Source organism: Somniosus microcephalus, chromosome 6 (assembly GCF_052327205.1).
Source record: "Somniosus microcephalus isolate GS21.2 chromosome 6, FLI_Smic_1.0, whole genome shotgun sequence".
Lineage (NCBI taxonomy): Eukaryota > Metazoa > Chordata > Chondrichthyes > Squaliformes > Somniosidae > Somniosus > Somniosus microcephalus.
In genome coordinates, this window is record NC_140992.1 from 222,033,980 (window position 1) to 222,049,789 (window position 15,810).

Here is a 15,810-nt window from a genome sequence, read left to right on the forward strand (position 1 = left end):
ATTTAATTACTGTTGTTGTAAAGAAGGACAAGCCTCTACATTTGAACAGCAGATTGCGAGATACGAACAAACATCCTTATTAAAAGCTGTAGGTTACGCAGTATACGAAAGTGTAATACCAATAAAGACAGACTCAGTTAAATGAAATACTTATTGACAGAGAAGTTACAAAGTATCGTGTGTATTTGATTATTTTTCATATACAAATATAACTTCCCTTTTCGTTGGAAAGAAACACGATTATCACAATTATATGAATTTTATATTTCACTTTGCTTAAAATTTTGTCCCGTTCCGCCTGACGCATTCGTTTGAAATGCAAATCTACGTTTCTATTGTGTTACATAGTTGCAACTTAAAATAAACAAGTGTGAAAGAAAATTCATCACCTAACAGTCAAGTTATTCTGCCACTAAAATATACAGAAAATTATTTCCTACAATGATTTAATTATAAAGATGAAAATGTCACATATGTTGTGTCATCATCATGTTTTCACACCAAATATGCCAAAGCTTTTAAAAGGTGGGACGCATAACTTCAAAAGTTAATGTGATCTGCGCAGGATCCCAGAATTATTAACACACCATAACATATTTCTAGTCCGCTAAGCGCCCCATAATAAATGTATTTTTAAATGCTGTAGAACAATTTCTTTATTTTGTAACATCCCCGAATATGCCATTCATAGAAAATAAACGAAAACTAAATAGTTTGTCAGAGTGTAGGTCATTCTCTAAAATTAAGCTAAAATATATCTTAAATTTGTCCCTATAAAGTAAAATATTCAGGCCAGGTGACAATTAAAACTTGCTCACTCATTGTTCTCAGTTTTGGATTCCTCAGTAATCCTCTTGATTTGAATTGATACTTATCTGACCCTAAGACAAATCCTTGAGGATTACCAAACTCGAAGATCACAACTGCAGTGCCACACACAATCCTCAAAACAAAACACAAACAAAAGCCAGTAAAGCGCTGTCAAATATTTACAGAAATCTGAGATGTCGCGTAATGTATCAATAGTTCTGTTTTCATTCATCTTTTTTCTTTTTGTACTCCAATAAAACTGCCACTGCCATTTAAAAACTACGGATCTAGTCTAGTAAGTGCTTTCTAATTTCGGAAGATGCCGAATGGTTGGGTGGGAGGGGGGGGGGGGGTAGAATACTATTGCTTAGCACCAATTTGCTTTCTGATCACACAGTAAAAATCTGATTGTCTGCAGTTTAAATGTTTGATCTAAAGCGTCACTGACGGGATGCACAAGGATCCCGGCTCCCTGTCTCTGGAGGCTGCCCCGCAGCTACATTGCTCCAGGGAACTAATGTCGGCTCCCGAAGGAACTGCACTCGGCGAAAGATGAGGCAGGGTGACTGACGGATCCCTACGCTCAGCTTGACGGCCACCGGCTGCCAGATTCGGCGCACAAGCTGAGGCGGTGTCTGTGGGAACTTCAGCCCATTTAATGGCATGTTTACAGGTGACTCGCTTTTGTTTTTTTAAAATCCAAGGGCGGGTTTGTCAATATTGGGTGCGTGCGCTTTTATTTTTGATGCTGCTGTTTGTAGCACAGGGGGATTTTGTACGCTGGGGGAGAATGGAGTTGGAGAGCGCTGCGGTATCGGCATTGACTTCCGCTGCCGCCCAGTGCGGCCGCACAGCCCCTGGTGTCGCGCGGCGGGGACAAGCTCGAGCTCAGCCCTGCTGAACCACGAGCCCAGCCCGGGGTCCGTGACGTCACCGCGCCATGACGTCACCGCCAACATGGCGCCGGTTCGCAGCTGGCTGGGTTGTGAAGTCACTGTTGGCCAAGCCTCACCTTGTTAAAGTGGAAGGCTAATATGAGAGGATCAAATGGAAGAGTGTGCGAGGTAACCGTTGGCACATCTCCATTCTCGAACTGCAAACATGTAGCACGAGGATTTCTGTTCTGTTAGCAGAAGCTTAAAAAATATTTTGGAACACGTTCTTTTAATAAAGTAAGTGAAATTAAAAATTCGAATCTCAAGTTATAAAATAGTTAGTTGACCTTGGTATTATTGGTAGTATAACCTACTGTTGATTGTTTATTGTAAATATATATAAAAAATCTTTAAGTCAGTAGTTACAGGATCTATTTGCAACTGGTTGCATCTTGTTTATGCTGCCTGGCTGTGAAATTGGACTTTCCTGGCCAGGAGAGAGCTCTTTGCATACCTGTAGACTTCCACTCCTGACACAAATTTAAATGGGGAGAGTACCCACCCTCTCAAAATATTTAAATAAGCTCCTCTTAGGTTTATAAAATATCCTGGTGATCCAGTAACTGCTTTAAGCACTTCTTAAGCTTGGCAAAACATTGTGCTGGAGTTATAGTACATGTGATGTCAAGCCAAAGCAATGCGAGATGGCCTCCTCCGCGAGGTCTTGCACTGCTCTGTTTTAGAGTTATATAAGGGAACCCGAGTCAGACTGTTATTTTTGGATTGTTGTGATGTAGAAACCACAAAAATGGGTATAACTACACTCAAAGATGTTAGCCAGCATGCTAAAAAGATATTTTCATATGTTGCTGATTACCTCCTTACTTTAATGGAATTATTCTCATTAAAGGGGTTCATTGTAATTTCAGGCAAAGAAAGAACCATATTTTGGGAGTGGTTCAAGATTTGATGGACTTAGAATATTGACTTTTTAAAATGTTTTTAGAATCTGGAATTGAGCCCAGCCTAGATTGGCTGAATTGATTTTTCCTCACACTGCTAGCTGTAAAGGTCTTGTGTGAAATAAGTTTGGGCAGTCTCACAAGGTAGGACTTCAAATCAGCCTCAGAGCTGCCTGGCAGCTGTTTGCAGCATAGTTTCCTGTGGTCCTGCTTCAAAATGGCCCTCAGGTCAGCCTGAAGACACCTCCTTCCTTGCAGTTTGCAATGGGATTGCTTGTGGTGTTCTCTATAATAAATGTCACCAGAACAGCCTAGCAAGGAAAGAGACCTGATGTGCAATGGTAGCAGGAATGTTTCAGTTTCCCACAAAGCTTTGAATAATACAATTTCTTCTTTAACGGGGAGAATAGTTTGAATAAAGCTACTTTCCCATAGATTTTCCTTCCTCTTTGTGATTGTAATGTCATACAATTTTAATAAAAATAAAGACTAGTTTGAATGTATTATTTGCAGGATGAAGGCTAACAGTTGCTCTTTGGAGTTAAAAACTCAAAGGGATGTATAGATATATTATGCAATGTAAGTCTAGTGCATACCCTACACATTTCATGCATGGCACTTTAAAGCAGCAATAGTACAGCAAAATCTGTATAATTGAACACTCCCAAAAACGGACAGCCTTGAATGCACCAAGCGCTTTCACACCTTAAAATATGAACACAGCCTGACGTAACACTAAACTATTCAAAGAATGTTCTGTATCTGAGTCTGAAGATCATGATGACTGATGGATTGTTCCTGGATTTCCTTTTGTTCATGCCAGTATTATGATTTGAATCACCCCTGTAGCTGTTGTCCCTGCTTCCAAAAGCAACCCCACGTGGACCCAGAGGATGTGTCCACGCCCGACCCCACGTGGACCCAGAGGATGTGTCCACGCCCGACCCCACGTGGACCCAGAGGATGTGTCCACGCCCGACCCCACGTGGGCCCAGAGGATGTGTCCACACCTGACCCCACGTGGGCCCAGAGGATGTGTCCACGCCCGACCCCACGTGGGCCCAGAGGATGTGTCCACGCCCGACCCCACGTGGGCCCAGAGGATGTGTCCACGCCCGACCCCACGTGGACCCAGAGGATGTGTCCACGCCCGACCCCACGTGGGCCCAGAGGATGTGTCCACGCCCGACCCCACGTGGACCCAGAGGATGTGTCCACGCCCGACCCCACGTGGGCCCAGAGGATGTGTCCACGCCCGACCCCACGTGGGCCCAGAGGATGTGTCCACGCCCGACCCCACGTGGACCCAGAGGATGTGTCCACACCCGACCCCACGTGGACCCAGAGGATGTGTCCACACCCGACCCCACGAGGGCCCAGAGGATGTGTCCACACGCGACCCCACGTGGACCCAGAGGATGTGTCCACACCCGACCCCACGAGGGCCCAGAGGATGTGTCCACACCCGACCGCACGTGGACCCAGAGGATGTGTCCACACCCGACCCCACGAGGGCCCAGAGGATGTGTCCACACCCGACCGCACGTGGACCCAGAGGATGTGTCCACACCCGACCGCACGTGGACCCAGAGGATGTGTCCACACCCGACCCCACGTGGACCCAGAGGATGTGTCCACACCCGACCCCACGTGGACCCAGAGGATGTGTCCACACCGTCCCCACGTGGACCCAGAGGATGTGTCCACACGCGACCCCACGTGGACCCAGAGGATGTGTCCACACCCGACCCCACGTGGACCCAGAGGATGTGTCCACACCCGACCCCACGTGGACCCAGAGGATGTGTCCACACCCGACCTCACGAGGGCCCAGAGGATGTGTCCACACCCGACCGCACGTGGACCCAGAGGATGTGTCCACACCCGACCCCACGAGGGCCCAGAGGATGTGTCCACACCCGACCGCACGTGGACCCAGAGGATGTGTCCACACCCGACCCCACGAGGGCCCAGAGGATGTGTCCACACCCGACCGCACGTGGACCCAGAGGATGTGTCCACACCCGACCGCACGTGGACCCAGAGGATGTGTCCACACCCGACCCCACGTGGACCCAGAGGATGTGTCCACACCCGACCCCACGTGGACCCAGAGGATGTGTCCACACCGTCCCCACGTGGACCCAGAGGATGTGTCCACACCCGACCCCACGTGGACCCAGAGGATGTGTCCACACCCGACCCCACGTGGACCCAGAGGATGTGTCCACACCCGACCCCCACGAGGGCCCAGAGGATGTGTCCACACGCGACCCCACGTGGACCCAGAGGATGTGTCCACACCCGACCCCACGTGGACCCAGAGGATGTGTCCACACCCGACCCCACGTGGACCCAGAGGATGTGTCCACACCCGACCCCACGTGGACCCAGAGGATGTGTCCACACCCGACCCCACGTGGACCCAGAGGATGTGTCCACACCCGACCTCCCGAGGGCCCAGAGGATGTGTCCACACGCGACCCCACGAGGGCCCAGAGGATGTGTCCACACGCGACCCCACGTGGACCCAGAGGATGTGTCCACACCCGACCCCACGTGGACCCAGAGGATGTGTCCACACCCGACCTCCCGAGGGCCCAGAGGATGTGTCCACACGCGACCCCACGAGGGCCCAGAGGATGTGTCCACACGCGACCCCACGTGGACCCAGAGGATGTGTCCACACCCGACCCCACGTGGACCCAGAGGATGTTGCCACACCCGACCCCACGAGGGCCCCACAAGGGCCCAGAGAATGTGTACACACCCGACCCCACGTGGAGCACATCAATTTTGTTGTTATTTCTGCTTCCAAACTTAAGTTCTTCGTACTGTTGGAGCTGATTAGGTGCTGATCATAATCTCAGCTGGTTCTTCAAGATTGTTGGAATAATTTTTACAGTACCTACATTTTGAAAATAAGGACATCTGCAAAAAAAGGGGAGCTGAGGCCAGGCCCATAGGTGTCTGTGATTTACCGGTTTCACTCTATTTATTTTAAAAAAAGGAAAGAAAGGATGTTGTTTCATTCGACCAGGAGTAAGGAATTCACAAGCTTCTGTCAATCTGCAAACTTTCTTCACTTATAGCAGTACCCACTAAGTGAGTCAAAGTGTGCTTACTTTCAGCAATTAGACTTTGTGGCCTGAAAAGAAAGGACAGGTAATTTTAGTATTCACTGCTTTTACAGCACCCACCTAATCTTCACTCCATTAATTTCAATGCAATGAAAATCAGACAAATTCTGCAAAGGGTGTCCAAGCTGCTCCCCCACCGCCCAGATTACTGACTAGGTGATGAAGATAAAAATCTACCCCGTTGTGTATACGTGGTATAATGCTCCTGTTGTTATAAAACAGCACATCGTCTGACTTACTGTGAACAATGTCACTGGAGATTGGTAGTATTTTAAATAAGTTGTGATTGAGCTGAAGGTTAGGATGTGAAAATTAAGTCATGCATCACAGTTTTTTTAAAAGCTAAACCAAGAAAGAATCCAGAATAATGATTGATCGGCAAAGTCAGAAAGAAGGATGTGATTTATTACTATAATAAAACTGTAGTTATACTGAAGATACTATTTCCAGATCGATACCTGTAGAATGGACCACTGACTCTTACCACCTTGTTGCTGGCAGTGCAATGTATGCGCATTCATGCATGAATGCCTATACAAAGCTCTGCTCTCTGAGAGAGTCTTTGGCAGGATATGCTTCCTCTTAATGTTAAAAAGGCTATAAATTTACTTTTCAAAGTTCTGAGGAGATCCAATGGACCACTTGGAATATTTTTAAATGAAGCTTTGCACTTTGAGTTACAGTGCACCAGTGTGAATTCAAAGTGTTGTGAGACTGACCCTCCCACCCCAGGGGAGTCCTCACACCTCTTAGTTTTGGTGTGATCAGGAATCAATCTGACTCCCAAGTTCTGTCATTTTTATGTTGATGACTGAAATCGCATTACTTTGATGTGAAAGTGGCAGTACACTGCATCCTAAGCTGTCACTTAGATTTTGTTTTTATGCAGTTGTTAAAATGTTAATTAAAACTAATAAGATAAAACATTTGAAAATGAAATGCTAGTGATTTTGTAATTAATGATTAGTACTTTTAACTTTTGCTGTTAATTATCAACAAAATAATTAAATTATTAGAATATTGTAACTATTCATTATGTGTAAGGTGTCGGTCTTGGCTCCGTGGTAGCACTCTCGACTGAGTCAGAAGATTAAAGGTTCAAGCCCTACTACAGAGACTCGAACACATAATATAGGCTGACACTTCAGTGCAGCACTGAGGGAGTGCTGCACTTTCGGAGGTGCCTTTGGATGAGATGTTAACCTGAGGCCCAGTCTGCTCTCTCAGGTAGACGTAAAAGATCCCATGGCATAATTTGAAGAAAAGCAGGGGAGTTCTTCTGGTGTCCTGGCTAACCTTTATCCCTCAAGCAACACCTAAAACAGACAATTTAGTCATTTATTTCATTGCTGTTTGTGGGATTTTGCTGTTTGCAAATTTATTGCTTCTTTTCTTGCATTACAACAGTGGCTAACCTTCATTGGCTGCAAAGTGCTTTGGGGCATCCTGAGATCATGAAAGGTGCTATTATAAATGCACGTTTAAAGGTAAGATTCTTCCTGTCAATTTTATCAGAGAAGTCAGCATCAGTACAGAGTGGTAAATTCTATTTCATAAGCTGTCTTTTTCAGTAAAATTATAAACCGGAGGAATTTCAGCTCCTTAATTTTTACCCAATTTTGTATTGCTGCTTTCTACCCTTGTTTCCCTATTCGTTGAATGGCAAGTTGACTCATCCTACTATTCATGCAGGTTCTGTTGCCATGGTTTCAGATAATGAGAATTTTAGGAATCCATTCTGACAATTTTTTTAACTTTTCTTTCTTTCCTTCTTTCCTTCTTTCTTTCCTTCTTTTGTCTAGGATCATACGAACAGGAGTAGGCCATTCAGCCCCTCGAGCCTGTTCTGCCATTTCATTAGATCATGGATGATCTGTATCTTAACTCCATTTACCTGCTTTGGCTCCGTAACCGTAATACCCTTGTCTAACAACAATCTAGCCATCTCGGTTTTGAAATTTTCAATTGACCTAGCCTCAACAGCTTTTTGGGGGAGAGAATTCCAGATTGCCACTACCCTTTGTGTGAAGAAACGCTTCCTGATGGATCACCCCAGCCTCGCTCTAATCTTAAGGTTATGCCCCTTGTTCTAGACTCCTTCAGCAGAGGAAATAGTTTCTAACTTATCAACTCTTTTAACCATCTTAAACACCTCAATGACACCACCCATTAATCTTCTATACTCAAGGCAATACAAGCCTAATCTATGCAACCTATCCTCGTAATTTAACCCTTTTAGCTCCTGTATTATTCTGGTGAATCAGCGCTGCACCCCCTCCAAGGCCAATATATCCCTCCTGAGGTGCGGTGCCCAGAACTGAATGAATACTCCAAATGGGATCTAACTAGAGCTTTATATAACTGTAACATAACTTCCATTCTTTGTATTTTAGACCCCTTGAGATAAAGGCCAATATTCCATTAGCCCTTTTAATTATTTTTTGTACCTATTCACTAGCTTTTAGTGATTTCTGCACTTGGACCCCTAAATATCTCTGCTCCTCCATATTTCCTAGCCTCTCGCCATTTTGAAAATGCTCTGATCTATCCTTCTTCGGTCCAAAGTGAATGATCTCACACTTCCCCACATTGAACTCTATCTGCCACAATGAAACAGGGAAACGATTTTACATTGATAAAATGTTGGCATATGTTCCTATTTTCTAAAACATAGGTTTCTTAAAGGGCATTGTGACCTCTGTAAGCATAGGGGGATGATTTATGTTCATTAGCACCCCGTTCGCACCTAAAAACAGGACCAAAGCTGGGTGGGAAATGGAACCGCTGGTTGTCTACTTCTTCTGATTTTTGGGCCGACCTCGAAATAGGTGGGGCTAATGAACAAATGAAAATTGGGATCAGATGAGGTCGTCAGGACTCCTGTTGCTGTTTTCGTCTCTACCTGTGTTGCTACCCATTTGTTTCTGGTCCCGCTCACAAACCATGAACGGTTCAAGTCAGGAGGTGGCTGTTTCCAGTGATATTTAAAGCGCTCCTCAGCCGCTCTGAGGTGAAACGCTAGAAAGTTTTGGGAGACATTCTGCTTGTATTATGTTATTTTTTTTTGATACTTAGACAATTTCAAAGTGCTTATAGTGGCTGTAGAACATTCTGTATTCTTATAGGGCTTCTGGCAGTGCACTTTTTTCTTTGTAGAGATCCTTCTGGCAATTCCACTCTGGCAGGAGGAAGGAGCAAACAGAGCTACAAGGTGAGCAAATAGAAGGAGGCGTGCTTGCAGGAATCTTTGTCCTTCTAACAAAGTGTATAGACCCAGAACAACATACCTGCAGTTTGCTGAGGAGCAGTGACTAGAGAAGCTGTCGGAGATGTATCTCCTCTTGCAATCCACTGCCACAGCTAGTACAGAATTGCCTGTTGCAGTCAAGGTCACTGCAGTCCTGAACTCCTTTGCTTTTGGCTCCTTCCAGGCTGCCACAGGGGATGTCAGTAACATCAGTTAGTCTGCAGTCCATGCTTGCATTAAGCAGGTGAAAACACTTTCACGACTTTCCCCATGGACATCAGATACAGCAGGATAGGGTCCTGGGATTCACTCAGTTTACAGGATTCTTCCAAGTCATTGATTACACCCACATTGCCCTGTGGGCAGTAAAAATAAAGTGACCATGAGGCTGTCAGATTGTCATTAAAAAACCCAACTGGTTGACTAATATCTTTTAGGGAAGGAAACCTGCCATTCTTACCCAGTCTGGGCTATATGTAACTCCAGTCCCACACCAACATGGTTGACTCTTAACTGTCCTAGAAAGCCAATCAGTTATATCCAGGGCAACTAGGGATGGGCAATAAACACCGGCTGTGCTAGCTTCTTCTACAGAAAGAGTGGCTGTGGGTATGTCTGTGCCCTATTGTGTTTTCAAACTGTTTGGGACAGCTTAGCATTGTGTGTATGGTGACAGGAAGCAGCAGCAAGTGTGGCCAAGAAGTGGAAGTAGTTGTGAGAGCAATAGTAGGTGAGGGTGTGAGTGCAAGCAGAAGGAGTGAAGTGTCCCATTATGATTGGAGGGGAGGCATGGCAAGATGGGGAGGGAAGGATTAATAATGCTGAGCTAAATTAGGGTGGTACAGGGCTATGTGGACAGTATGAAAGATGTCAAGGGAGTCCTGGTGAGGTCATTACATTTTTTCCTGCACTGCCGCCAGGCCTGGGAACAATCCTTGTGGCATCTACATGTTCTTCCACCCCTCTCCATTGCTGCTGAGAAATTTGTCTGGGCACCCATCGTCCATCGGAGCGGAAGAGGACCTCCTTCCTGCTGCTGACTTGGTCTATCAGAGAAACTTTGGTCTTGGTTGAAGTCATGATGCCTGCTGTTCCAGAATATCACACTTTTTTTTACTATCAAACAGTGTACCTTCCCCTTAAAGTGCTGCAGGCTGCTTTTAGCTAGTGGTCACCCTGCCAGATTTCCCACCCTCCCAATCGGCGAGATGCCTTTAGGGAGCACAATTGGTGCTGGCAGATACTGACTATCCGGTGGGTGGAACACGTGCTCTTAACAGTGGAACTTAAATACAGGAAAAAATAACAATGGTGTACAATATCATACAGAGAGAAACAGACATGAATAAATATAAAGAACATAGTCATTGCTATTTCAGTGATCTACAGAGAACTTGTGAAGATAAAGGGTGAAGCAAGCATCTAATAGGCCTAACGTAGCTTCTTTCTGGTCCTACAAAATTCAACTGACTATTCATCTTTGCTCTACAAAATTTTTATTTACTTTTTAATCCATCTTAAAAGTGGAATATATAACTTTTGGTATGGACAAGATAAAGTAATTGCCAATATTTATAGAAACATAGAAGAGCGGAGCAGGAGTAGGCCATTCGGCCCCTCGAGCCTGTTCCGCCATTTAATGAGATCATGGCTGATCATCCAAATTCAGTACCCTGTCCCTGCTTTCTCCCCATATCCCTTGATCTCTTTAGCCTTAAGAAATATATCTAACTCCTTCTTGAATATATTTAATGAATTAGCCTCAACTGCCTTCTGTGGTAGAGAATTCCACAGGTTCACCACTCTCTGGGTGAAGAAATTCCTCCTCATCTCAGTCCTAAATGGCTTACCCCTGGTTCTGAACTCCCTGCCATCGGGAACATCCTTCCTGCATCTAGTCTGTCTAGTCCTGTTAGAATTTTATAAGTTTCAATGAGATCCCCTCAATGAGATCCCTGTTCCTGGGACTAGGGACAGGGTCACTGGCAAGGCTTGGTAAGCCTAAGCAGAGCCAGGCCTGGTTAGTACCTGGAGGGGTGACCATCAGGGAAGACCAGGTGCAGAAGGTCACGGAAGGAGCCCTGAGGAGGGGCGGCTGGTGAGCAGGCCCAGGCGTTGGGCTGAAGATTGTCGGACAGGAGGAATGGTGGAAATGGAATGGCGGCGCGCACAGACGCAGCGGCTTTGCTTCTCCCAGGACGGTGCTATTTACGTTTAATGTTAATGTTATTTGTACTGGACTCATGGGAGCTTGCAAGATCACATTTCGTTGTGCATTGTACAATGACAATAAAGTTGAATTATTATTATTATTATAGTTAACTCAAGATTGTTGGATTACTGGCAAAGGCAGATCAAGAAATCATTTTGCTCTCAGTAGATGGATTGAAGTAACTCATGTGACAAGTGTTGCCAAGCATAGCTTAGTGGAGCTGACTTTGTGAAAGGGCTTTTGCACTAGTGCAACAGTTGAAGTACTGCAGGAGAGGAGAGACTGTATTTTATGAATTTAGTTCTCTCTGAATGGACTATTTTGCACCATATATAGTCTGCCTTGTTACCACCTCACTGGGACATTTCACTTCACAGCAAGGAGCAGAAGATTAAGTAGGAGGTCCATCAGAAGCTCAAGCTGGAACTCTACAGAGAGCCAAAACTGTGAGTGCGACAGTTCAAGCTTGTTTGAGATGCAGCAATGGATTTAATTATTTTGGTTGTGCCTCAGTAATAAAGTTATACTTAAAGGCAGATTCAGAAGTAAGGAAGGAAGCTGCCAACTGCTCCACAGCCCCTCCAATGTGCACTGGATATTTATTGGCTCAGTGTGGAGACATCCTGGGGTGTGCTAAACCCAGTAATGGGGGCTATAATGTTTTGTGCTCGCTATACCACGATGCAGTTTTAACCATGGACTAATGTCTAATTTGTTCACATTGAAAAGAGGTTTGTAATGAGGTAGGACTGTCTGCTGTTTTTCCTTTTTCTTTTGTCTTTGCATTTGCTGGCAGAACAGATTTTGAGAAGTCATATTACCCTGGCCATACAGACAGGACAGCTGGTTTATAAAATGTCTGCATATTTACAACATCCTGATCACAGATCCACAGGCTCCTTTTCTACTCTTGTACATCTGGTGATATTTTACTATAGGATCTTGGACTGTGAAGGAAAGTTTGAGGTGCTTCACCTCTCTATTAAATAAGCCCCACTGGGCCAAAGTATTACAGCTATTGAAGTTTAAGTTGTAGCACACTTTAATTTCATTTATGAGAAAATGTTATCCCTTTCGTGGGAAGTTGAAGCCTGGGACTCTGTAAAGTCTACCTCTGTACATGTGGTGCAAATACTGTAATTCTAATTCAGTACACCAGCTTTCTCCCTGGCTATTTTAGAGCAAAGTTTTTTTTATTTGTTGGGGACATTATTTAGTCTGAGAAATAGTTTAAAGATATAACAGAAATTAATCTGTATGTATCACAAGTGAGACTATTATTTGTCCTATTGGGTGCCTACAAATGCAGTTTGGGAGGAGCCTACACTTAGGCAGGGGAAACCTGTGTTTATCTTCTGCTGAATGCAATGGCATTATACAGTTAGCACAACAAATGTTGTGACTTGTGTTCTTGAGGGTTAAGTGGACAATTTCTTCACCACAGAACTTTTACTCCGAATGTTTATAAACAGCAATTCACATTGAAATACTATCTTCTAGTCAAATGGTTTGGTATGTTTTGAAGGGGTATCATCATCCTGGTGGGGAAGCAAGTAATTATGGTGATGTATCAAACCAATCTAAGCTGTTCAGAATACCCATGCTCGCATCTAACATGGTGTTACACAGTCAGTCCATTCTCATGCATTTAGTAACTTTTTTGAACAGTTTAAATTGTAGACAAATTACACTTTTTAAAAAAATTGTCAAAAATAGTGTATTGAAAAGAGCTGGCACCATATCTAATAATGTCAAGTGGGTTACTTTTACGCCAAGAATGTCTGGCTTGCAAGCCAGACATTCCTTATGACAATGTGTCTCTAAACTGTAATGAAAAGATTAAAAAAATATATAAATTACCCACTGGTTAACATTAATTTGGTATGGTATAATGCACAGAACTTATGAGTAAATGGGACAAACAGGATACAGTATATTTTATGGACTAAAGCACAGTATATTTGTAATAGGAATTTCTATCTAAAATATTTAGTTAACTCTTAAATTGCTGTTCACTATTAGCTGTGCTGACTGTATAAAGCATGTTATTCAAGATACCTTTTTTTGTTTTTTAAATGCTTCAATTGTCCTAATAGTGCAATAGCAGATTGTCAGCACTGAATGGATTTAGCTCACATGTGCCTCTAAAGCAGTGTTGTCCAATATATTAGCCACTAGCCACATGTGGCTAGTTTGGAATCCAGGTGTGGCTAATGCATTTTTTGATAGATAAAAAATGAATAATAGATACTGTCGCTGAACATGTGATCTCAATACTTATATTCGCACAGCATATGCATGTACACTTTAACCTTTTTGTGTGTTTGTTGGTAAAATGGTAAGACAAAAAGCGGAGTGCAAGTGTTTTTTGATCATTGTGTGTGCTATACTTCCTTTGTTCCTGCTTATTGGTTATCTTGTAGCAGTACCACCGAGTGTCCCTTACTTACCGTACATAATTCCCTTTCACGTAACGATGTAGCCGGTGTGGGGCTTTCCTCCTTTGGGAGCGCGGGCGAACGCAATGACGCGGGTTAACGCGATGACGTCACGTCGCACATCACATGACTGTCCCAAGCGCGGGCAAACGCGATGACGTCATCGCAAGTCACGTGACTACCCAAGTGCGGGAAGAACGCGATGACGTCATCACGCAATCCACGGGACTGCCTACTCAGTCCTCGTGGCGTCTCCGTCTGGTGAAGACCTATTTTATGGCTCTCCTGTACCTAGCTCTGCAACCTGTTAGAATTCCTCTGTTCCTGCATTAAAAACCTTTTTGATTGTTCTCCTGGAGTCGAACTCGATTATTAAGTAGGAATTCGTCCAATACCTACATCGGTAAACCCGAATACCTACAATCTGCTAAAATAACCGCAGCAGCGTTGTATGGAGAGAGTAGCTGTTATCATGATTGGCTCAATCAGAATAACCGCTCCAGGCCAGCAGAACAAAGCGAGCCCAACCAATAACAAGCAGTTCCAACATGGAACGTCATGACAAAGGGCAAGCAGCATCCAATCATGTTCTAGCAGGAGCAGATCTAGCGCATCTCATGCGAGTCAGCATTCTCAGAAATCATTCTGATGATGTCAGAGTACTGCTTGCAACTGCTGGACTCCAATCTAGAAGCTGCACTAAGATGTGCTGTGCCTGATAAATTCATCCCAGAATTGCAATCTTTGGTGAAAGAGAAAAACTGCAAACTTTCATACTGAATGGTGGTAGATGTTAAGTAAATACACATATGACGTATATTTACCTGTATTGTGTGTAAGGCATTTTCTATTAAAAATTAGTGCATGTGGCTAAAATGGTGTTGTCGTAGCCACATCTGTGGCTAGTCAGCAATTTCCATTGGACAGCACTGCTATAAAGGCGTGGAGCTTGATTGTACTTCTCCAAATTTGTATGCACATATACCCAGTTACTTTGTTAGACTTTCTCAACCAAACTTGATGCATTTCCTTTGGCTTACTATCTTGTATCTCTGGATGTGAAATATTGCGAGTAAAGTTTAACACTTTTGGCATTACATTACATGACCAATTTGGGAACATCCAACAGGCTTTCTCAGCATAATTAGTTTAGTAACGGGGAGTGATATGTAAGAGAACTAGTTAGTTCCCTCCCTAAACCTCTGCACCTCTCCTCCTTTAAGTCACCCCTTAAAACCTACTTCTTTCCTATCATAATGTCTTCTTCTTTGGCTTGGTGTCAATATTTGTCTGATTACATTTCTGTGAAGCACCTTGGGACCTTTTACTGTGTTAAAGGTGCTATATAAATGCAAGTTGCTATTGATCTGATTTAATTCTCAGTGAAGAAAACTGTCTTAAGGTTTGCTAGCATATCTGTACATCACTGTGTATACATCACTGAATGCTAACCAACTTGTAGCCACACATTTAACTACCTCACTGAATCGCATGTGTTATTTTGTAATGCAAAGTGCACAGAACTCATATAGGACCTGACTTTCAAATATGATTATATTTAAAATTGTATATGTACATAAATAGTGATGGGTCATAACAAAGGTTCAATTTACTAAAAATAAAAATATATATGTAATCTGAAAACTGCAAAAGTATACAAAGACATAATTATTGATAACTGGCACCTGGAATTGACGAGCATTGAAAAAAGGGATATACCGTTGAACCTTGTAACTGAAGATTCATAGGAACCTACTAATTGCTTCTAATCATTGGTTCATCTGACTGAGCTTCATTCCCAACTTTAATAGAGATTTATTTAGGATTGGCTACCTGTTTAATTTTAGTTAAAAGAGCCAATGTTCAACACATTTATATAAAAAAAAAAAAAAAAAAAAAAATTCCAGTCTTAAATGAAATTGCAGGGCAGACAGTTTTGGGATCCTGTCACACATCGTTGTCTAATATTTTTTGGACAATTTTTTTAAAAGGTATTTAGCTTGTACTTAGCTTGTACGTAGTAATTTGATTGATTACCATGAGTGCTGTTCTTATTTGGTGTCCTGGGCATTTTAAGAAAAGGAATACTAGGTGGCTGAGTGAAGCTGGGCTACGGCCAAGGTACA

At 43.6% G+C, this 15,810-nt stretch overlaps 1 long non-coding RNA gene across 2 annotated transcripts; it reads left to right on the forward strand.

Moving 5' to 3' along the window:
• The first annotated feature begins 1,296 nt into the window (after nt 1-1,296).
• Nucleotides 1,297-15,559, forward strand: LOC147116471 (uncharacterized). Of its 2 annotated transcripts, none has more exons than XR_015078815.1 (4): nt 1,297-1,483; nt 7,195-7,274; nt 8,944-8,998; nt 11,624-15,559. It is a non-coding gene; the product is annotated as an uncharacterized LOC147116471 (long non-coding RNA). The 2 variants fall into 2 exon arrangements; XR_015078814.1 differs by lacking the exon at nt 1,297-1,483 and adding an exon at nt 1,611-1,982.
• The last annotated feature ends 251 nt before the right edge of the window (nt 15,560-15,810 follow it).